At 43.2% G+C, this 24,418-nt stretch overlaps 1 pseudogene; it reads right to left on the minus strand.

Annotated features, from left to right (window-relative positions):
• Positions 1–3,191: 3,191 nt before the first annotated feature.
• LOC119730806 lies at positions 3,192–5,498 on the minus strand (annotated as a pseudogene).
• Between the last annotated feature and the right edge of the window lie 18,920 nt (positions 5,499–24,418).

Here is a 24,418-nt window from a genome sequence, read left to right on the forward strand (position 1 = left end):
CTTCTTGTTGATTGGCTTGAATGCTTTTGTATGTGTTTGGTTGTTCTTTGTTTTGGATAGTTTGTATTGTAGGTTGGAGGGCTGGTGGCCGGCCATTTCGGCGAGGCCACTGGTTCAGCTTGCTTGAAAGGAGCTTTGCTGCGACCAAGTTGGTTGGCTCGGCTGGTCTTGACTGTGCTCATCTGGGCAGGGTTGGTCTCGACGGGCATTTATTGGGGTGGGCTTGGCCAGGCGAGGATGGACTACTGGGCTGCAGTGGAGTTGATTGGGCAGGGCTAGAGCAAGACTGGGCCGCCAGAGTCCGGTTGGGCTTGGGCGCGAATTTTTTTCCCCCAAACGACATCTGTTTCCCATCTTCTGATTGGTCCATTACATGCATACTAATGCCTTGTTCTCCATGACACAAACCCAAGAAAGGCTTTACGTCTTGTGAGAAATGTTCCTTCCTCACTTTAGTTATTAATGAGAAGAAGTGAAAACCGCTCACTGAGATATCAAACTCGGATCACCTTGGACATCATGAATATGCATAGCGCAGTGAGTATGAGAGCGCCCTCTTGATATTGTCCGTCCGATCTTGTTTTGGGAAAAAAACTGCTTGTCGGGTTGGTCACCGGGGCGGGTATTTTGTTGGCCGGGGTAGGCCAAGGGCGGATCGGGGGGGGGGGGGGGGGGGGGGGCAAAGGGGAACATGCCCCCCCCCCCCCCAAAGAAACCAATTGTTTTTTTATGTGACGTCGCAATAAAGGCAGGCAATGAGTACACCACCATCTTTCCTCAAAAAACATTGGTTAAAGTGGTCAGACATTTTTTGACCCACTTTTTGGGAGACACAATTTTTTTGGCCCCCCCAAAAAAATTGTGTTCTGGATCCTCCTTGGGGTAGGCTTTGGCCAGGCGAAGGTGGACTACTGGTCTGGGTTTGGTTGACCTTGGCTGGGCTGGAAAGAAATGAACTAGGGCGGAATGGGCCGAGTCCGGTTGGGCTGGGTCGGGCTGGACAGGTTGATATGGCTCGGCTCAGCTGGGCTGGGCGCTCTGCTAGGCTGGGCTAGGCTGTGCTGGGATGGACTGAACTAGGGCAGACTGGGCCGAGTCCGGGCTGGGTCGGGTAGGGCTGGCCAGGTTGATATGGCTCGGCTCAGCTGGGCTGGGTTGGGTTGAGCTCGGCTTGGCTGAGCAAACTAAAGCAGTGCTGAGCAGCTATTCCAAGAACATTGACAATGTTCATTTAATAGACAATAGTAGCTCCCTGCATTTTTCCAAGACTATTTTTAAAAAAATTGACAGAGTTTCGCCTGTGTTTTCAAGAAAAAGAAAAAACGTAAATATACAAGCATATTATGAATAAATGAACATTAAAAAAAATCAGGGCTACAAATTGGAATGCTGCAATTAAACCTTATACAGGGTGAGTCAACGAAAGAAAGAAAGAGTATAATCGGCTCGCTCCATTTCGTACAAAAACAGGCATTAAGTACATGTTATTTACTAGTTACTGTGAACATTTCACATAAAAAGTGATTTGCTTGCCCCATTCCCAAGTTACGTCTATTCTAATATGAAGATCACAAAATTCAGCTGTTCACCACTGATCATTTACCGTTCTAGGAACTGATGAATACCCATTACACACAATGAAACACGGACATTTTCCCACCTCGATGAACACAGAACTTGCTAAGGAAAACATACAGAAATCGCCATTTATATTTTAGAAAAAAATAGTGACTTGTTCCTCATATTCAAAACACAAAATCTGAAGGTAAAAATAATGTTTCAGTCTTAATTTAAATGAAACAAATCTCAGTGTATTAGGATGTTTGTGTGTAATCTGTAAATCTCACTCGGCTCAATAGCTTCCAATGGCATTCCATGCACAGCTATAGAAATGGGTTATTTTAGTAACTCGTGAATAACCTCTGATAGAGCATGAATACATTTCAGGTTTTTTTTTTAGATGAGACAGAGTGGAAGAACCTGCGCGTTTGAGATTTACTTCATTGGTGTTTCAAATTTGATTTCTTTTTAAGAGACAAAATCATTAATTCGGGTCACTTTTTTGACCAGGCTTGTACACAGAAAAGTCTCGAACGTATTTTTTTCTTATCAAACCTGAAATAAAAAGACTATGGAGTACCGTTGCCTCGTTGGGCCAACATCGAACCCAAGATATGTGGGTTATTCTGCAGGTTGTGGGTTCGATTCCAGCCTGAGGTTGTGGTTGTGTGTCCTTTGGCAAGACACTTGTCACTAATTAGTAATAAGGAGAAACAACATGCATTAAATAGAACTAATGGGCATTACACTAAAATGTAAGGGTAGGCCTATTATGAGTAATAAAATTCTGTAATTAAACATCAGGCACACACAAATCAAATCGCAAACTATTTAGGGTAATTGTAATTGAGAAATAGGCCCATGATAATTTTATAACTCAACCTAATGTGAATAAACCACACTTCCTCTGATGAAGTAACGGAATGCTATGACTAAACTTTAATACGACTGTTGAAAGTCGCTTCTTGTCTGCATGTGGGATGTGTCCATGTGTGATACAGGTTTGTGGTCTCCCTCTCTCCGCTAATTTACCAGCACAAGCTAATGCCTCAAGCAGTGTACATTTCGACTTTATGGAGCTCTTACGTTTCAAGTAGTAGTGGCTTTAATAGTGTTTACAGGAGATAAACAACATCAACAGCCTGAAAAAAAATATTCTCACATATGAAAATTTGTTTAGATATGGCCGCTGATCTGTCATGGCCCGCTTTTTTTCTGGGACAAACTGTACAGGGTGAGTAAAGAAAACCCAAATGGCAGGACCAACCTGTAGCACTTTCAAAAGCTTGGATATGAAAGCCCAGTGATTAAGCTTTCTTTTTAGTACAAAATCATTCAAATCACTCATGTACTTTTCAAGTTACGGATTTTTTTTGAACACGAACACCGTTTTAAAGTTCTGTCCACGGATCAAAACAAAGTAAGCGTTCTTTCAGCAAAATGAAAACAATTATGATGCATGTGAATTGTAATCCGTGGACAGAACTTTAAAACGGTGTTTGTGTTCAAAATTCCGTAACTTGAAAAGTACATGAGTGATTCGAATGATTCTTACACTAAACGAAAGCTCATTGATTGGGCTCTCGTATCTTAGATTTTGAAAGTGCTACAGCCAAAAATGGGTCCTGCCATTTGGTTTTAGATTTTTTTTGTGACTCACCCAGTATAACGGTTTTTTTTTTACCTTAAAAATTGGGACAGTGGCGTCTTGTTCGCCTCAATTTCGCCGTCATACCTCGAACAGGTTATGGAAATACTTGCCAAAAGCAACTATTTTTTTCAATTCCACAGATCAGCGCTTTTTCTTTGTTTAATTTGAGATATAATATAGCACCGCAAGAGTTCCCAGCAGAGATGCATCACTGCCGGGCAAGGAACACGCTGAAGCTTCAGGCTCTTCGCATACGAGGCTATCTCCTTCATAACTCGGGCAGTTCTTAAGGTCTTGAAGACACTGCATCATCTTGCGGGCCTCGCGTTCCCCCGAATCGAAAGCTCCGGCTATGTAGCCGTGTAAGACGGAGGTTGCCTCGCCGCCGAAGAAGAGGTGTACCACTCGGCTCTGGAGTTTCTGGCGGCATTTAGTAGGAACCTCCACGGGGACGTTGCTGTAGGAGCCTTTGGTGAGGGGATTCTGAGACCAGTCAGTCACCAGGATGTCGGTGGCTTCAGGGATGCTGTCACCGTAAATATTACGAAGAACTTGTTGGATCTCGGCTTTGGTCGTTTCCGAAGGTTGTGCTTCAACGCGTCGGGCTTCGTCATCTTGAAACAGCACAGAAGACAGACACAGAGTTGTACAGAAAACATATATTTACATCTTAAAATCAGCAATTGTGCATCTAAGAATGTAGATTTTGTTTTGGGGTGTTTATAACAATTAGGCATTTTATATATATTTTTTTCGCTGTTTGATGTTATGGACATGACATAGATTGTTCTCTTTACTCAGCAAAAACAAAACCACAGTCACGTGGTTTCCTTTGATATATCACAACGTAAATGGGCAGGAACCGAAAAATCTAGGAAAAGTATCAGCCCAAAGCTGAAAACTGTCTCAAATACGTAAAAAATAATGTGTAATACATCGCAAAATTTCTCTGGTTCAAGACGACTCATGTAAGTAAAATGTATGGGTCGGAAATGAACCAGACGTGCACATGTGCTGTGAAGCGTAGCTTGGATCATTGGATGGAGGACATCTAACACACTTTTTCGCACAAAAACTAAAACTAAATCCCGATATTATGTGCCATACCCGGTATGCTAGTGCAATTCTGAAAAAACAACAACAGGGGTTAGTTTTTCAAATGTTGAGCGTCGCGGACCTTTGATTGTTGAGGTTTTCAATACATAGGCCTACTGATCTTACCAGTGACAGTAAAAACTATCATGGGGTTTCCACTCGGAAACAGCCCCTCTGCCTGGTAGTTGAGAAACACCGGGAAATAACCTCTTCTCTCGCTGGCGTGAAGAACCCACTCGGTATCATCCCAAAACTTGCTTGGAAAGCTGACATAGATGTTCGTGTACGCAGCCATGCGACGCTTCTTGATCTCAACATCTTTCCATTCCGGGAGAGGCGGGATGAACTGGATCAAATTGTTCTGCAAGACGCCGATGCTGAAGGTGATAAGAACGTACTCGCCAATGTATCGCGTGCCATCCTCACACGTCACGACTACTGATGCGTCGTACTCGTTGGTATACTCTATGGATACCACCTTCTGGTTCAGACGGGTGTGGTTGATGTACTCTGGCGTCTCAAGGAAACCAGCAATTTCATCGAAGATTTTGACGAATCCTCCTTCGTCGGTGATATAGTCGACACTCGCATCACCCGTGAGTGGACCGTTTTCCTTGGTAGAGCACGATTCAGGTGGTTCAGCGGCTTCAAAATCATGGAAATACCATTCGATCGCTCTGTCAAGCGCACTGTGTGGTATCCACTCGCCGATCCGCATGGCCGAACGTACGGACATGTCTGGTATGTCGTCATTCTCTAGCATTCTCTCTCGCAGTTCGATGTGTTTGTTGATGCCCTTATCCCAACGAACCCAGCCCGGATCAGCGTCGGCAGTCACGTTTTGCCCAGTCGCGTTGCGGATAGTCAAGCTGTAAAAGTCACTCGTGTGGCGATCTAAGTCGAGACTCTGGACGATCTGAGTGGTTTGGGAACCCGCAGGAGATGCCCACGATGCCCCAAGCGACACTGTGTAGCCGGCGAATCGTGTGCTCTGGACGCGGCCACCGATCCGATGATGAAGTCGTCCAGTCCGGCATCGTGAAGAGTCCTGGCCGCTTGTAAGCCAGAAGCCCCGGCTCCCAAAATCAAGATTTTGGCTTGATTGTCGGCATGATCGACCAATGCGTTTGTAGGAAGACAGAACAGCAGAAGATTGAGAATGACGTGAACTTTAGAAAACATGACGAGGCAATAACTTTCAAACCCAGTGTAGGTCGTCTGTGAACAGGTAGTATACATGTGCCCTCGGATTATAGTGCAGGCTTGTAGCCCACAAGAAGCCTATACATAACTATGTACGCGTATATAGGCCTATACGCAGTGAATTGAACGAAGTGAAAAGATTTTGATAAAAAAGCCAAATGCCAGAATTTAGGAGTGACCTTTTGAGTCGCATGATTAATCCTGAATCTGAACAATATTTATATATATATCAGGCCAAGCAAAAAAATGTTGTTTTGCCCTCACGCAAAATATAAGGAGGGCTGTCGGTTGATTAATTTTTTTTAATGACAAATGATGAACTACACAAAAAAATGGTCAGTCACGTCTTCGATCATATAGTCGTATTTTGTTTGAAGCTGCCAATAATTTAACAACTGCTATTTTAATCAATTCATGAGCATTTTGTGGGGAAAACCAACTCCGATTGCACTGTGTGACCTCCAGAAAGGTAAAACTGGGAAATAAATCACCATCTAAAAAATTAAAAAAGTGACATATTTTGCCACACAAATAATTATAAACCGGGGCATGTTAAAGGGGCATTACGGACTGAAATCCCCGAAATGATCTCATGTTTTTGGTTCAAAGGTCCGGCTAAAGGGAAACCAACCTAATGGCTTAACGATCCCGAGAAAGGACGGCAAAAACCTGTTGCTTACATCGGACGCAGCGGATATTTTGTGCCATATTTCAATCCGTCTTTAGTCCATGTGGTACTGGGTTGGTTATCCATACAGACTGTGGACTTGGGACCATGGGATGTGTGTGTTATTTCAAATTGGCCCGTGGACCAGCTGCAGTGGGCACTAGTCCCCGGGAGAATTTCGTGTATACAAACCTTATGAGAGCTGTCGAGAGAAAGTTCAAGTACAAACAAAAGGAAACAAAAAAAGGAAAGGGGCAGGTCCTCATGAGTATAGTAAAAACGAGCTGGATGTGTTTATAGGTGAGTTTGTTTCTGCATTCAATAGGAGACGTAGGGGTCCCCAATTTTCGAGAGGTCTCCAATTTGGATTCGCGTACAAAACATATGGGAGGTGTTCCTATAAAAAGTTGAAGTACAAACACAAGAGGGACAATAGGGGGTCCCCGATTGCAGGCAAATACACACTTGCGTGCGTGTTTATGGGTGTTGGGATGGAAAAAGGGGGGGGGGGGGTTAGGGGTGGACACCATCCTTCTCTGAAGGCGCCCAAGTGCAAACGGACACCATAGGGCAATAGGTGGCGCTCTTTATGGTGGCACAATAAAAGACATTCGCGCGACTAAAAATAGGGGCAGTCGAAAAAGGTAACTTTTGAAAAAGGACTAACATAACAAATTTCCAGTGGGGCAATCTTTTTATGGGGGACAGCCCGGAGCGTGCCCCCCCCCCCCCCTCGCCACTGGGCCCCTGCCTCTCCCACGGGCGGTTATTACATAAGACGGCGGTCTATATAGTAGCCAATCCACGCTTTAAATGGAGGCTAACGGCAATTTCAATCTGTTCTATACCCAGCACGATATGAGTCGAAGAGGTTCCCACCCCCACCCTTATCTCCCTGTACCCTATGCAAACCCTAGACTATTGTTACCTAACACATACCCCTAGATATCTCAACAGAATTCCTGAGATTCTGGTAACACAATGACCAACACAAAGAAAAGGGGGGGGGGGGTTAACATTCCTCCGTCCCATATCGCGCTACCTATGATCAGTTCACATCCTCATATTTTGAAGGGTCGAGTCAGAAAGGTAGAGCCCCAGCCTCTGTAACATTGGACAAAATGCCAGATTATTAAACCTCAAAAGAAGAAAAAAAAACACACATAATAAGTGTCAGCACTTTCTAATTCTACTCACATTATTTTTATTTTTATTTGCCAATAACTACAACAGTATGAGGGAAAAGAGAATAGGTCACATATTTTTCCAAAAAAAATGTGATTCAATCAATTTTTGGATAATCCTCTAGCTCTGATTTTACGCTGTTATCTTTGCTTGATCGAGTTTTCATGTTTCTCATCAAGGGCGGATCCAGAACACATTTGTTTTGGGCGGGGGGGGGGGTCCAAAATATTTTTGTCCCCCAAAAAGTGGGTCCAAAAAAATTAATGGGGGGGGGGGAGGGCAGGGTGGGGAGGTTGCCTTGGCCCCCGCACTGAAAAATTGCCTGGGTTAATTCTACCCAAGAAAGGGTGAAAACTGCAACTACCCAAAATTGGGTTGTTCTATAACCAATTGTTTGGGTTAGAATTTCTGCTAAATTCAACAAAAACTTGTGGTCATACAGGACCAATGCTAACTTTGTCCTGTATGACTATAACTGTTTGTTAAATTTAACAGAAATTCTGACCAAAACAAATTGGCCATAGAACAACCCAATTTTAGTTTGTTTCAGCTTTCACCCTTTCTAGGGGATTTACCCAGGCAATTTTGTTCAGTGCCTTGCCCCCTCCGATCTACCCTTGCTTCTCATTAACTGTCTTACTGTCAGCACTTTATTCCCGATTCGTGGCAGCAAAGGAAGAGTGTACAAAATGTACAGCATGTGTCGATAAAAATGTAGCAGTCAACCATGAATATTAAAAATACTAGCACTTTCTATAAAACAGACTGGCACTTAATTCAAACTTAATTCTGTTATCAACTGGTAAGTGCTTTACGTAATGAACTTATCCGGATAAGGCTTTCTGGTAATGGTTGTCATTCCTTTGCTTTATTTTTTTTGGACGCCTCAATCTTTTTGGTTACATAAGTGAAATGAAATTCACCTGTTATTTTGTGAACATCCTCTTATTTTTAATAATCAGGAGGTTCAGATTGAAAAGGGTTTGATGTAAAAAGGCTTATTCATGACACACGAATACCAGTATTGAAGCATCGGGATGTTATTTGGATATTGACTATGGCCCATCTCTCCAGAAATCCCATGCACTGTTGCTTAGCAACATGTTCAGTCAGACACGGTATAACCCATGCTATTTGGTTGCCTAGCAACCATTTCTTCAAATTCATTACCGCGAGCCTTGAATTGATAAAGTCATAAATACATAATGCTAAGAGGGGAGCTTAATTTATTTATTTGTTGGGAAAATACGATTCCTGCAGTGTTGCTTTTTTAAAAATTTGGTTGCACTAATCAGAGAACTGAGTAAGATTGTTACAGTTAATTAATGATTGTCAGTTTTGTTTTGTTTCAATTTGAGTAAGTTGACCTTTAAATATCACGGATTTATTTCATTTCATGCATTTCAAACAGTCCCTTTCAAAAAACCTTACATATTAAAATGACTTTAGTTATAATAATTACCGGGAATGGGTCATTAGGGAGACTTTCCCACAGACTTGCGCACAAAATTGTTCAAAATAAATGTGCCCTAACCCAATATTCCCTTGTCCTTTTCCCACAAATTTCGGTGTGTTTACTAATACTAATTAGACCACGAGCAACAAATATAACCGTATTGCGACGGTAAATTCTGCTTCTAAAGGGGGGCTGTGCCATTAGGGAGACAGTTATGTGTCTCTCTAATGACCGGTGTCTCCCTATTATCGAAGAAAGTACGACGTGTCTCCCTAATGGTACATTTAGTAATATAACATCAACCAAAAGCATTATGATATTAAAGATGATAGTCATTATAATTAGAATGCTCATTATTTACAGCAAGTAAATCCCATTCCTACAAAAGAACGTCCAAACTTTGTGACTTATACTTGTGCCTTGCATTGGACCAATGATTGTGTTAACTAAACGCCTTTAATTTACTTCAATTAGTTCATATTAATTTCCTTTACTCCTTTTGCTGATAGCACATCATTCAAGCAAATGGGAATTAGTAGTTAGTTGATCTGGGCCCAATATTTCATGGCTCTGCTTACCGTTAGCGAAAAATCCCTGCTTAATAACGTAGCCAAAAAATTCCCTGCTTATACGGTATAAAGCGTATTTTCACGTTTTAGCGCAGAAATCCCGTAGCTCTAAGGATTCTTGACTTGCTGGCTGAGCGCAGAGGTTTTTCCCTGCTAAACACACAATGGTGAGCGTAAGCGCAGAATTCTGACGTGAGCAGAACCATGTAATTGGTATTGAACCCAGAAATGGGATGAACGAACAAAGTTATCAGATCTGAGGCAAACAGATTGTACAATTTACCGTACAAAATGTCTACAGCTTCAACAGTCAATTACGAAGGAACATAGTTATGTACAGAAATACAAGTGCGCTAGCATGATCAAGTACATTTGTTTACCACAATTTAAGGCTTTTTTTACATGTATCTTCATTATTGCTCATTATGACATTACATGTTTTGCTTAAATTTGAATTTTGACTACATATAAAATGCGTACGTGTACATGCATAATCAGAAACCAAAGAAGGGCGTGGCCACGCCCTTCCTTTCAGGCATGGTCATACTCATCCTTTAACATTGTTAATTCCATTCCTAAACACTCATTTTCATGTTACGTGTTGCTAAAACATACCAGTTAAAAGACATAAATACCTCATCATTGTTTTCCGATAATACGAGAAATGTGTTCACTTTATAGGACGACGCTTAACGCTGTCGTTTGATCTACACAATTTATTAGGATTAACAATTTTACGAAGTCATATAATTTCATAAAACCAATTTTTTTTTGTTTTAGTATTTGACGAATCTTGAACCTTACATATATATATCATACGTGTCCATCAAAACACGAAACACAAGATTGCTTAGTACTCGCACATAATTTATGTGTTTCCAAAACTAATTTCGTCTACACCTAGAAAAAGATAAAGCTTTTTAGTTGTTATAAAATGATTTAATCACTTAAAAAAAATCACGAATTCGTGATTGTGATGCAAGTCCGTATTCACATACGGCTGATCACACAAATCAATCAATCAATCAATCAATGAAGCTGTCCAATTAAGCAAGCGATTGACAGATTATGGGCTCCCTGTGCGAATAAAAGAGGGCGTTTATTTAACCACTTTTGAAAGCCCCTTGGACGCGTCCACGGGACGCTTATTTTTTTTGGCAGCATACATCGTATTTTAACCAATCACATCACGCACCCTAACATGAATATTTGTAACGCTGTGTGGATAGAAGACACTTAAGTTCTCGTAGTGTTTTCCCTTCAATTAAACTTATCCCAACCATCAAAAACATTTGATGAAAATGGACATGGGTTCGAACCACAGATCTTGCGATCCATAGTTCATTTCGCCATCCACAAGGCCGCTGTGGCAGCTCGACAAAAGCCGTTTTTTTAAATAGCAACGGTGTGATGTCATTGTTATTTTCTTAAGAATAAACATCGAACTACAGGGGCGTAGCACGGTCATTTTTATTGGGGGGTAATTTTTTTTTTAGAAGGGCACCTGCGCATCCGTTGTGAAATGTAGACAGGTTTTTTTTCTCCGGACACTTAGCCTCCGTAAAATCAAAAAGGTGTTGGGGGGGGGGGAGGGGGGAGGGGGAGGGGGCTAGTACCATCTCTCGATGGGGGCGCTGTTCAAAACCACACAAAGGGCCAATATATGGTGCTTTTCAGGGCGATACATGTGCGAAATTCAGAAAAAGGCACCCAAAACGGCATGACCGCTTGTCAGAAGTGAATGAATATTTCAGAAAATTGGCTGGGAAAAGCCACATTAAGCCCCACCCCATGGTGTTTTGACCAATAACAGCCGTTTGCTGGTCACTTGAGCAGTGGGCGGGGCATAAATGGTCGGTCTTTGTATCAAAGTTGGTCAAAATTTTACAGCACTGTTGCAGCTTTGGACTGAGCAGGTGTTAATCCACACAGGACAGTCTTGGGTGAGGAAAAATAAAGACTTCCTATTAGGTCGTTCACACGCATGTTCTGTTGCCCACTTGATTTCCTGTCGATGGAAATGTCACCACCTACTCATAGTCATTCAAGTGCATGAAAGTCCAACATACATGCGTACGTTATAAAACTTGGTTTGAAATCATGACGTGTTTGCATTTGAACTCCAGCTGGTCTACGGTGCCCCAGTCGCGCCGACCGAGAGCCCCTCGTTGGAATAGCGAATAACGATATTCGTTGACACAACCGGCATTCCATCTCCTTTGACTTCAGTAGATAGCACTGAATAGTCGATGACCATGTCGCACCAAGGGTCATCTGTGATGCTTCCAGCATGCATTGCGACTTCTGAAAGGTGCTTAGAATGCAGTCTTTTGATAAGCTGGGCAGCTAGGCAGCTTTGGCCGTCACCGGCAAACGTAGCGCACACATCGGGAAACTGACCGATAATTGGCGGTCGCACGCTCTTCTCATACATGAATAACCTTTGGTCCGCACAGTTTGTAGCTCGCCAATTGACCGCGCTATTTCGAATCCTGGAGCAAAGTAGGTCTGCTTGCTGGATCTCATGCAAGTGGCGTCACTGCCGTCTTGATGTACGAGAAATTCTACACTGAGTGGTTATAGTAACAGTTTACCTCAGTATTATGAACGAAGGTACAAAAGAGTTGGCTCTGAAACCGTTACAGATGTAGGTGTCAACCTGTAACAACTTAAAGAGGTTGTGGAATGCTCGAAGACATTTCCGTCATTTTTCGGGTATATGTAGCCTAAGGTGTGATGAAATAAAAACGACTATTGTTTCTGTCATAAAATGAGTACAAAAGGTTCCTTTGAGAGCTGTTTTTCAAGTCCTGTCATGCCTGTTTCGACCCGAACGTGCAGTTTGTGTAAAAGTGGTCGTTGCGGGCAGCAAACAAAACACAGTAAATCGTGACGTAATAAACAGGACTCCCGATGCAGAGTAGCATAAACGAGTCCTGTTTATTACGTCACGATTCACTGTGTTTTGTTTGCTGCCCGCAACGACGACTTTTACACAAATTGCACGTTCGGGTCGAAACAGTACCTGAAAAATAGCTCTCAAAAGTACCCTTTGTACTCATTTCATGACAGAAACAATAGTCGTTTTTATTTCATCACACCTTAAGCTACATATACCCAAAAAATGACGGAAATGTCTTCGAGCATTCCACAACCTCTTTAACAGTCGTCTCAGTATCAGATCGCCGACAACCGCCACAGTATATACTTCGAGCAGGGCAAACTACCCGATTCGCATGCACGTAGAAGCACTAAGGACACAAACTGGGCCCTCTCGTCTCAGCTGAGGTGTTCTCGCTATAATATGTCTGATTTAAAACGTCTTGTCATTGAGAGATCATTGTTAGACACGGTGAGATGTTGAGGTGGCGATATGGGATTGGTCGGGTCAGTGATGACCACTTAAGCGCATGAATAATTGAATAATAAAAGACTTAATTGCTGTAACGATGGACCATTAACTTGATGCAGACTATAAAAGCCGACTGTTTTAGGACCATATACCGATGCTTCGCTTCGCTCCAAGACTTAAGTCCATTATTCCGCCTCAAGTCGCAATTTCGGAGACTCGGACTATAGCGATTTCCTGAACGTATCGCCGCTAAATGTCGTTAAGCAGAGCTGTACCCGCACCGCACCACTCTCGCTTGTGTTGCAAAATTAATCCTGTTTGTTGTTAAATGCACATCGCTCTTTTCCCCGTGACAGAGCTTTTTTTTTTACATAAAGTGTTGAAGTCGAGTACTTTTTACCGAGTTTCGCGTACAACGAGTACATAGGTTGCCGAGTACGAGTACTGTGACTGTATTCCGTGTACGAGTACGAGTACTTTATTTTCGAATACGGCCAATTGGGTCTTTGTGCGTAATTGACCCAGGTCCAATCGGACCGATATACAGACTCACAGCTAGCTGTTAATGCGTTTGTCCGGACGTGCACACAGGAAAACCAGGAAACTTTGATGTCTCCACAAGCCATCCAATCAACCTTTTAAAACTGAAAGAATAGATAAAATAAGGCCGTGGATTGAAGTCAAGCTATACAAAGGTTTGTCAAAGTTTTACAGTACTGTTGCAGCTACTGGACAGCACGTGTTAATCCATAGGACAGTCTTGGGTAAGGAAAAATCAAGTCCTTTTTTGATGGAAATGCCATCGGCTATATTCATTTTCTTAAAGTGCATTTAAAGTCTGACACACGTGTACATACGTTTTAACTAATGACGCGTTTTTGGAACATCAGCTGACACTGTTCTACGGTGTCTCAGTCACGCCACCCGAGGGCCCCTCGTTTGAATAGCGAACAGCGATATTCGTTGACACAACCGGCATTCCATCTCCTTTGACTTCAGTAGACAAAACTGAATAATCGATGACCATCTCGCACCAAGGGTCATCTGTGATGCTTCCTCCCTGCATCGCAACTTCTGAAAGGTGCTTAGAATGCAGTCTTTTGATAAGCTGGGCAGCTAGGCAGCTTTGGCCGTCACCAGCCACCTTAGTGCACACATCGGGAAACTGACCGATAATTGGCGGTCGCACGCTCTTCTCACACATGATTAACCTTTGGTCCGCACAGTTTGTAGCTCGCCAATTGACCGCGATATTTCGAATCCTGGAGCAAAGTAGGTCCGCTTGCTGGATCTCATGCAAGTGGCTCGGTAACCAGTTCCGATACCGAGAATCGATACCGCCACCTCCATCCTGATCCTCTGCACAGCTCCAGGTACCTGATGCGGTTTGTGAGCAGTCAATCCACAGGCCACCGGATGGATTGGCAGCTCGAAACAATCCCCAGATGAAATCGTTCTCGGCTTGCGAGGAAGGCACAACCACGCGCGCACAGTGTTTCTTACAAGACTTGACGGCCTCTGAGTAGTTCTGTTTGCCAACTTGATCAGGGTCCATCCTATACAGGGACTGACCCCACTGAGTCCATGTACCGTATATCGGACTTATTAGTGAGCAAAGATAAATGAACACAATTGTAACAAGTAGCAAGCTGACGCCCATATTGACCGGTGATAACTCTTCCACAGTTGGTAGGTTTAACCAGAGACAGTTCTTTTCAGCTGATTCTGTAAAGTACTTCAGTCCGGGAGTACTACTTGAGTCTGTATCATTGAACCAAATACTTGGGCACTATTGGCAAGGCCTCAACCTTCACTGCCGTCTTGATGTACGAGAAATTCTACACTGAGTGTTATAGGAACAGTTTACCTCAGTATTATGACCGAAGGTACCATGGATTTGGCTCTGATACCGTTACAGATGTAGGTGACAACCTGTAACAACTTAACAGTCGTCTCAGTATCAGATCGCCGACAACCGCCACAGTATATACTTCGAACAGGGCAAACCAGCCGATTCACATGCACGTAGAAGCACTAAGGACACAAACTGGGCCCTCTCGTCTCAGCTGAGGTGTTCTCGCTATAATATGTCCGATTTGAAACGTATTGTCATTGAGAGATCATTGTAAGTCACGGTGAGATGTCGAGGTGGCGATATGGGATTGGTCGGGTCAGTGATGACCACTTTGGCGCATGAATAAAAGACTTAATTGCTGTTAGATGGACCATTATCTTGATGCAGACTATAAAAGCCGACTGTTTTAGGACCATATACCGATGCTTCGCTTCGCTTCAGGACTTAAGTCCATTATTCCGCCTCAAGTCGCAATTTCGGAGACTCGGACTATGGCGATCATCCTGAACGTATCGCTGCTAAATAACGTTAAGCAAAGCTGTACCCGCAGCGCACCACTCTCGCTTGTGTTGCAAAATTAATCCTGTTTGTTATTAAATGCGCCCCGCTCTTTTTCCCCGCGACAGAGCTTCACTTTTTACATAAAGTGTTGTAGTCGAGTACTTTTTACCGAGTACTAGGTTGCCGAGTACGAGTACTGTGACTGTATTCCGTGTACGAGTACGAGTACTTTATTTTCGAATACGGCCAATTGGGTCTTTGTGCGTAATTGACCCAGGTCCAATCGGACCGATATACAGACTCACGGCTAGCTGTTAATGCGCTTGTCCGGACGTGCACACAGGAAAACCAAGAAACTTTGATTTCTCCACAAGCCATCCAATCAACCATTTAAAACTGAAAGAATCGATAAAATAAGGCCGTGGATTGAAGTCAAGCCATACGCTCTTGGAGTACGAGTACTTTGATGATTGAGTACAATTTCGACATGTCGAGTACGACGACTTTGCTGCCCGAGTACGAGTACCGTCATTTCGAGTACGAGTTCTTTGACATTCGAGTACGAGTACGAGTACTCCAAAAAGTACTCGAGTACTACTCGAGTACGTGTACGAATATCAGCACTACAACACTGCGCCCTCTCTTTTCGCCGCGACAGAGCATCACTTACAAAAGACATACTATACTGTAACTTCATTATCGCGACCACGCCTTTCCAGTGTTATCAATTATGCTCATCCGTCAGAGTGCTCTTTCCATTTATGAATATTCATTTCTATATTAATGTTGCTAAAACATACTACAAGTAGTTAAAAAATAGATGAACAGGTCAACATTGTTCCCGTTCACACAAAAATGTGTTACCTTAATAAAATTACTCTAGTCTGAACCTTGTCATATTATAAACTACAACGTTTATATAAAGTGATACACTGTGTATACAAATGTACAATTTTACAAAGTCCCGTAAATGTTTGAAACCAAATTGTTTGTGTCAGTATAGAGCCTGAAAATTCACCCCTGGTGGCGCGCTTCCGGAACCACTAAATAAATGACAAATTGTAGTCTCGAATTTTGTATTAAAAATATTTGCAAATACTAAGAATTTGCAAACATTTTGGTACACTGATTTCTCAATAAGATCACCCCGAAAAAGACCTTTGTGAAATTAATACAAGTATAAGGGTTTACACGGTGCTGCGGCGCATATTGCAGCCACTGTTAGAAACACCGTAAATCCCTTCTCTTAGCGATAAGTGTTACTGGGTTCTTTAACGTGCATTACCCAACACATGGGACCTACGGCTTCACGTCCCATCCGAAGGACGAAGCAATAATGGTAAAGTGCCTTGCTCAAGAGCACAAGCACCATGTTCCCATTCGAACCCATGTACCACGGCACACGAGTCGAACACCGTAACCATTGGACCACAGCACCCCACATTATACATTTACGTTTTTATGCAAGTAGGCTATATAAACAAACGTGAACGAACAAGGTAAGCTATAGGAAAGCAGTCGAGTACTTTTTTCCGAGTACCGAGTACTGCCGAGTACTTAGGTTAACGAGTACAAATACGAGTACTTGTACTTCCGAGTGCAAGTACAGGTCTCCAAGTACGAGTAGGCCTACGTGTACTTGTATTCCGAGTACTAGTTTGAGTACGAGTACTTCTATAATTGTGTGCAATTGGCCCAAGCGCATAGTCAGACCGATATACAGACCGCTCACGCCAGCTGTTAAATGTATTTGTCCGGACGTGCACAGAGGAAAATCAGGAAACTTCAATTTCTCCGCAAGCCAATCAACCATTTCAAACTGAAAGTATCGATAATATAAGGCCACGGTAAGTCAAGCTATACCAACATTTTTTCGAGTACTGCTATTCGAGTACGAGTACTTTGATGATCGAGTACAATTTCGACATGTCGAAAACGTGTAGTTTGCTTCCTGAGTACAAGTACCGTCATTTTCGAGTACGAGTACTTTGACATTCGAGAACGAGTACTCTAAAAAAAGTACTCGAGTAGTACTAAAGTACGAGTACCGAGTGCGAGTACTACAACACTGTGGGAAAGAAAATGCGGATGTGAAAGTTATTAAATAAAATTCATTTTTAGCCATCTCCAAGTGATTTTTCATCCATTTCTTTCTTGACGAATACAAGATAAAATTCCAACCTAATTTTCGGGGTGGTTACAGTTAGAAATCATTTTCATAATATAGCAAGAGAAAGGGCAACCCAGTGATAGAAAGGCCAATAGTCGCAGGCGGGCCGCGCGAGCTCGAGGGTTCCGGAAGCTTGTCACGTGACCTTTTACTTTCAGGCTCTATTATCGGATCTTTTAAGGAACCTTATAAGCTCAGACGTGTCCAACAAATTGGTTACACATGTGCCTCATACATAAAACACAAGATTGCTTTAACAAGCACATGCGCTGCAGAAACTAATCCCGTCAACACCTAAAAAGACTAACGTTTTCTTTTGCTGCTGTATTATAAAATGATTCTCATAGTATTATTGACGTGTATCGTATCATTACTACAGTACATGTAATGAGGAAATAGGTTCACGAATTCATGATGGTCCGTATTAACATATAGCTGATACATTATCTAATTAAACAATCAATCAATTAATCTTGCTGTCCAGTCTATCAAACATTGACAGATCTAATAGAGATAACTTGAGCAGATTAGTACAAAAGTGCAATATTGCGTGAATAATTATAACAATCCGCTAAGCCCACGTGGTTTCTAAAAATGATAACAAAAATATCGCCATATGCACTTCAGACCATACTTCATGGCGCTTCCGATATCCGAGACATTACTAAATGAACCAAAACATTTGCAATTCAAAAAAGGGAAGAATGAAGAGGGAAATAAAACTCCTAAATTCCGTTGCAGCTACTGTACTCACCGCGTAGTACTTGTGTGTGTTTCTGGATTGTTGTTACTGAGGTTATCCATGTGCCACAAAGAGTGACGCTCAAGTTCGGGTTTTAGCCCAGGGAATCGAAGACATCACATCTTCGTCAGATAGACCGATAAGCCCCGCCTCATGGTGTTTTATCCAATCACAGCCGTGATTAATGTCCGACATGCGTATGACGCGCGCAGCTGGAACATGTAGTGTGGCATGGGAGAGGCGGACATGTTGATGGCCGTGTACGCAGTGGGCGGGGCAAAAGGGGTCGATCTTTATACCAAAGTTTGTCAAAGTTTTACAGTACTGTTGCAGCTACTGGACAGCGGTGTTGATCAACAGAACAGTCTTAGATAAGGAAAAAAAAACAGTCTTCTTTTTGACGGAATTGTCATCGGCTATATTCATTGTTCTTAAAGTGCATTAAAGTCTGACACACGTGTACATACGTTTCAACCAATGACGCGTTTTTGAAACATCAGCTGACACTGTTCTACGGTGTCTCAGTCACGCCACCCGAGGGCCCCTTGTTGGAATAGCGAACAGCGATATTCGTTGACACGACCGGCATTCCATCTCCTTTGACTTCAGTAGACAAAACTGAATAATCGATGACCAGCTCGCACCAAGGGTCATCTGTGATGCTTCCTCCCTGCATCGCGACTTCTGAAAGGTGCTTAGAATGTAGTTTTTTGATAAGCTGGGCAGCTAGGCAGCTTTGGCCGTCACCAGCCACCTTAGTGCACACATCGGGAAACTGACCGATAATTGGCAGTCGCACGCTCTTCTCACACATGATTAACCTTTGGTCCGCACAGTTTGTAGCTCGCCAATTGACCGCATCATTTTGAATCCTGGAGCAAAGTAGGTCCGCTTGCTGGATCTCATGCAAGTAGCTCGGTGACCAGTTCCGATACCGAGAATCGATACCGCCACCTCCATCTTGATCCTCTGCACAGCTCCAGTTACCTGATCCGGTTTGTGAGCAGTCAATCCACAAGCCACCGGATGGATTTGCAGCTCGAAACAATCCCCAGATGAAATCGTTCTCGGCTTGCGAGGAAGGCACAACCACGCGCGCACAGTGTTTCTTACAAGACTTGACGGCCTCTGAGTAGTTCTGTTTGCCTACTTGATCAGGGTCCATCCTATACAGGGACTGACCCCACTGAGTCCACGTACCGTATATCGGGCTTATTAGTGAGCAAAGATAAATGCACACAATTGTAATAAGTAGCAAGCTGGCGCCCATATTGACCGATGATAACTCTTCCACAGTTGGTAGGTTTAACTAGAGACAGTTCTTTTCAGCTGATTCTGTAAAGTACTTCAGTGGAGTACTACTTGAGTCTGTTTCATGGAACCAAATACTTTGGGCACTATTGGCAAGGCCTCAACCTTCACTGCTGGCTAGATGTACGAGAAATTCTACACTGAGTGGTTTTAGTAACAGTTTACCTCAGTATTATGACCGAAAGTACCATAGATTGGCTCTGAAACCGTTACAGATTCAGGTGTCAACCATAACTGAATACTTGTCTCAATGTAGAAGCAGACAGCCTACAGCCCCTGCAGACCTGTTTTACTTCGGACAGGGCAAATTACCCGATTCACATACACGCAGAAGCACTCGGACACAAACCGGGCCCTCTCAGCTAAAGTGTTCTCGCTATAATATTTTCTATATAAATGTCTTGACAGCGAGAGATTGTACGACAGGATTAGATGTCGAGGTGGCGATGCAGGATTGGTCGGTTTAGTGATGACATCTACGGCACAAATTGATTGAATAGCTTAAAAGACACTTATTTTACCTAATGATGTCATTACCGGGGATCGACGTTAATTCATGCCGAGTTCAAAATGCTCAAATATTTATGTAATTTCACCTGATTGCTACAGCGTAATGAATTGCAAAGCACGAGATGATAACGGTTGATTGACCAAAGATGTTAATTCGGATCCATGTCGTTTATATCCATGTGAGACCTGTGTGTTGATATAATAATTTGCCTCGGTATAAACGTTCTTGTATACAACAACCTTAAACAACCCTATGGCAGAAAGTTTAGTAAGCTGTGTAGCATATACATGTATCAACGGCATGTATTGAAACAACAGAAATACCTTTAACAGAGATATCCCAAACCTAACCCTAAAGGGGCCGGGTTATTTTGACCATCTCTCAGCCGGGGGGGGGGGGGGATTCCCTAAGATCTCGGCCATCGAGTGACGAAACATGTTGAAACTCGGTACATGCATAGAGCAACTCTTCATTAACATACCCAAAAAATGTTATGACCAAAGGTCAAAGGATTTGGAATTATGGCTTATTAATTATTCATATGTATGAATGGCAAAAAGTCGAGGGGGGGGGGGCGGCGGATTCCGGCCCCCAGCACTTTTAGGGTTAATGCATATCGGATATTGGGTTTTGCCCTTCATCGGCCTTTATTTAAACACTGTATAGCCCACTGCTGAGGGCAAAATCCCATCTTATGAATAATTAATGCATATCATGTCCATTCTGACGTACAATTTTAAACTCCAGACCTAATTGTTCTGTATTTGTTTGATACAATTTTTTGTTTAAACATTGGAAAACAACAGTACACCTATGGTTAACCTTTTATGCTGCTGTGGCGAAAATTACTATAGCAGCAGAGTCTAAACCCGCGGAGGCTACTGGAGGCGGAGCGACATACAGCGATCTGCCGATTGTAACGTGACGGAGCCGGAAGGGCGCGCTCATCTACCCGCCGCCTCGAGGAAGGATCGCGACTGGAAACGGTGGAGGGAGGGAGAGTGGAGGCGCACAGGAACGCTAGAGGCGTACGGTTCTTACCCGGGATTCAGAGGCTATCCCCAGCCAGGCATCGCCGTGCTGCCCAGCACTGCCTTACCGTAGCGGCTAATGCGAGGCTACCCCTACAGAGATAATTGAGAGGCTCAGAGACCAATCACTTATTAGAGGCTAACATTATAATTTAACGAGAGGTCTATCATATGACATGATTCTGTGTAAATAAATCAATCAGTAATTGAGGTCATTGACTGTTGTGTACTTAATTGTTTGTCCTTGTCCATCTTGGAGGTTGAGGGGCGTGGGTGAGTGCTGCTACGCGTATAGGGCGGTATATTTCCATCCAAACGGGCCTGCATTCCCGGCTGCTGGGGTACTGATCCTAAGCTAGGTTGTCTGGGTAAAGGGACTACGGATCGGGTCACAGATATTCCCGCCACACTGCTTTAGAAAATGCGTAATTTCATCATTGGGTCTCAGCATAAAGCTGACAATGTGTTGAGACCAATATGGCGGCTGTTGTCATCAGCAGGGCCCAACTTCATGGCGCTGCATAACAACAGTTGGCACAAAAGTTGTGCTTACTATAACCTTAATTATATAACTGACATACAGATCCTAGTCATTTGATTGGTGGAACTCACATCACGTGACATTCGTTATTGCTCCCATTCACGCCGCGGCTCAAAAAGTACTATCCGCCCATGGGGAATGGGAAATACTATTCAACAGTTAGGATCATGACGCGGTATTTGTGTGCAAATGCATGCTGTTGTGCGCGTGCAGCGTTGCGCGTAGCGCGTATTGTTCCAAAGAGCCAGCGCTACAGCATTGGGTTCAAACATTTTCGTGAAGGGGTAGTTTGGAAGAGAGAAATACATTTTCCTCCAGTTTTGTATTGAAATAAAAGTTCAAATTCATCAAATGACAAGGATCTATATGTCAGTTATATAAAACAAATATTGAGTGGCTTTAAATTGTGAAATGGGAGGAATATTATCGCTCGGTAAAATCTGGACTTTTCCAGTTCACTCGGCTTCGCCTCGTGAAATGGAAAAGTCCAGATTTTACCTTGCGATAATATTCCTCCCATTCCACGCTGAGCCACTCAATATTTGTATACTATTTCACGGCATGAATGTGCTAACGGTTGCACGCGCATGGAGATTCTCATTGTTACGTCACAAATCATTTTCTGAGGTAAGCGTGACTTTTGATGTGCTAAGCTTATCAACTGCTTACGGTCTCCATGGCATACGCGGAGCCGCTGTTAGCGTAAAATCGTGTGCTTAGCAGCGCTGTGAAATTGGCCCCAGCTGAGCGGCCAATTTCATGGAGCTGCCAAGCACAAACATTTGCTTAGCACAAAAAAGTCTGGCTCAGTAATAAAAGCAGGTTACCCAGCCGAAACTCCGTGTGATTTGCATGCTAAGCAAACAACACCAGTGAAACGCCGCTATAACGAACATCGCTGGATCCACAGAAATTGTTCGTCATAGCGATCGTTCGGTGTAGCGATTTTAAGCTGCCGGTGCTCCGGTACTCACTTTCAACAAATAGCGCCCTTCATAACTTCATTCTGCACGCCTGGGAGTTACTGAAAGACGACTTTGAACACGTGCCAACTATTGAATTATGTAATTACACAGTTTTTGAGCTTACTACCTACAGCAATAGGTGGCGTTTCCTTTCTATTCCTTAGGGAAATAATAGCCACTTGTCACGCTTATAATATGTTGACAATTTTCAACAACATTGTTCGGTACATTTTGTACAGTTGTTCGGTAAAGCGACGTTCCACTGTACCAGTCACAGGCATTACACATCACATGGACATTTGGTTGGTAATCTTGTTTTTGTCAAAGACAACTTTTCATACCAAGCACATTTCTGTGCTTAGCAGCTCCATGAAATTGGCCTGCTCAAGTCGAGTTATGGAGCTTGCGCTGCGGGTTTCAAAGGTCGCTCGTGTAACCATAGATGGCCAGAGGAACACATGACCTCGTTCAGCTTGGACAGATCCTCAGACAGGAAGAAACTTGGCGCCCTTTTTCTGTTTAAAAGGGAGGAAACAGTTGATTATTTCAAATTGTGCTTCATGAACTGCATTTGTAAATCGTGTAAACTTTCACACGTGTCCACAATTAAAAACTCACGTCAACAATGGATTGAAAGACTTTTTGAAATCTGTCAGTTTAACGGGTTGTTGAATTTGGCAAACCTACATTGATTATTGAGCAACACAGTTTTATATCTGCAGGTGGGCTCCTTTCACTGGGTATATCAACCCGAATGTTAGGAACAGCGTGTGAAAACCTCTTCCACATTAAACATAATTGCAGATGGTATCATCATGCAATTTTGTTCATCACTTCCGAACCGTCCTGTGTCCAGAATGAGTTAACACCGCTGGGGCCTTTTCCAAGCCGGCATCTTGCAGACCAACTCGTGCCGTTTGAGATCACACGGAGTGTCGTTCCACTCCCCCTTCGCCCAGACGGAAGTCTCCACGCAATCTTCTTCCCTGTTTCGTGAGTTCGGTTCTCCCAAATACCAGTTTTCGAATCCTCTCGGACTCCCATCTGCCCAGACGAACTGACCATGGGCGTCGCCAGGATTTTTTCTAGAGGGGGACAAAATTGACATATTTTTGCTAAAAAATGCCTGTATTTCTCAAACACATTCTCGATTTATCAGTTTTAGAGGGGGCAGGGACATTCCCCCCCCCCCACCCATTAAATTTACACCACTATGACTGCGCGCCTCTGTTTCTTTTCTTTTTTCTCTATTTTTTTCTTCCTTTTTTTTTGTGTGTGCTTTTCGGGGGGGGGGGGGGCAAGTGCCCCCTTGCCCCCCCCCCCCCTCGCGACGCCCATGAAACTGACCTTTTTTCTCTAGGTCGTGGTACCCGATCCAGTATTCTCTCACATCGGGAACCACTGCTTTGGCGTATTTTCAGTATAGAACTCGTGTTCCTCGCGGCTGAGTATGGATGCCAGGTGAGCGCGGTTCCCTGGAATGGAAGTGTTTCTGCAGTAAATCTCCGCATCCGTGCGTTCAGCATGCGTTCATCATGAGGAACAAGGTAGCAATGGTTCTCAAAGAGCAGCCAGGGAGGCGGGCAGTAAACTGGTCTTGGACCAGGGTCACAGGTGCCTCTAGCTGCAACAAAGGTAATTAACACCAAACTATACGATAGCATCCACGGACCCAACGTAACGACAATTGGGATGTGTACTTTGGTGTTACGGTGTGCAGGTTTGGCTGGTATAAGGCTATTTGGGTCAATTTGAATTAAAACAGTGTTTCCTCACACAGCATACAAAAGGCGTCTCTTCAAATTACAAGATGGCAAAATACACTTCAAATTCGCAGTCAAGTACTCTAGCGTAAACACGACCCCGATAAATTATCTACTGACACTGGCCGGGGAATGTTCAATCTATTCCGAATGAAATTAATAAAAGTGTTAAATAAAAAATTAAAAACGTTTAAATATTGGTATCCCAGCATGCACTTGCCTGCCAATAGTACGAATGAATAACAATATAGATTCTTGCAATATTTGTTAACTTGAGCTGAAACTGCAGC

This window comes from Patiria miniata, unplaced genomic scaffold (assembly GCF_015706575.1).
Source record: "Patiria miniata isolate m_02_andy unplaced genomic scaffold, ASM1570657v1 HiC_scaffold_22, whole genome shotgun sequence".
NCBI classification, from domain to species: domain Eukaryota; kingdom Metazoa; phylum Echinodermata; class Asteroidea; order Valvatida; family Asterinidae; genus Patiria; species Patiria miniata.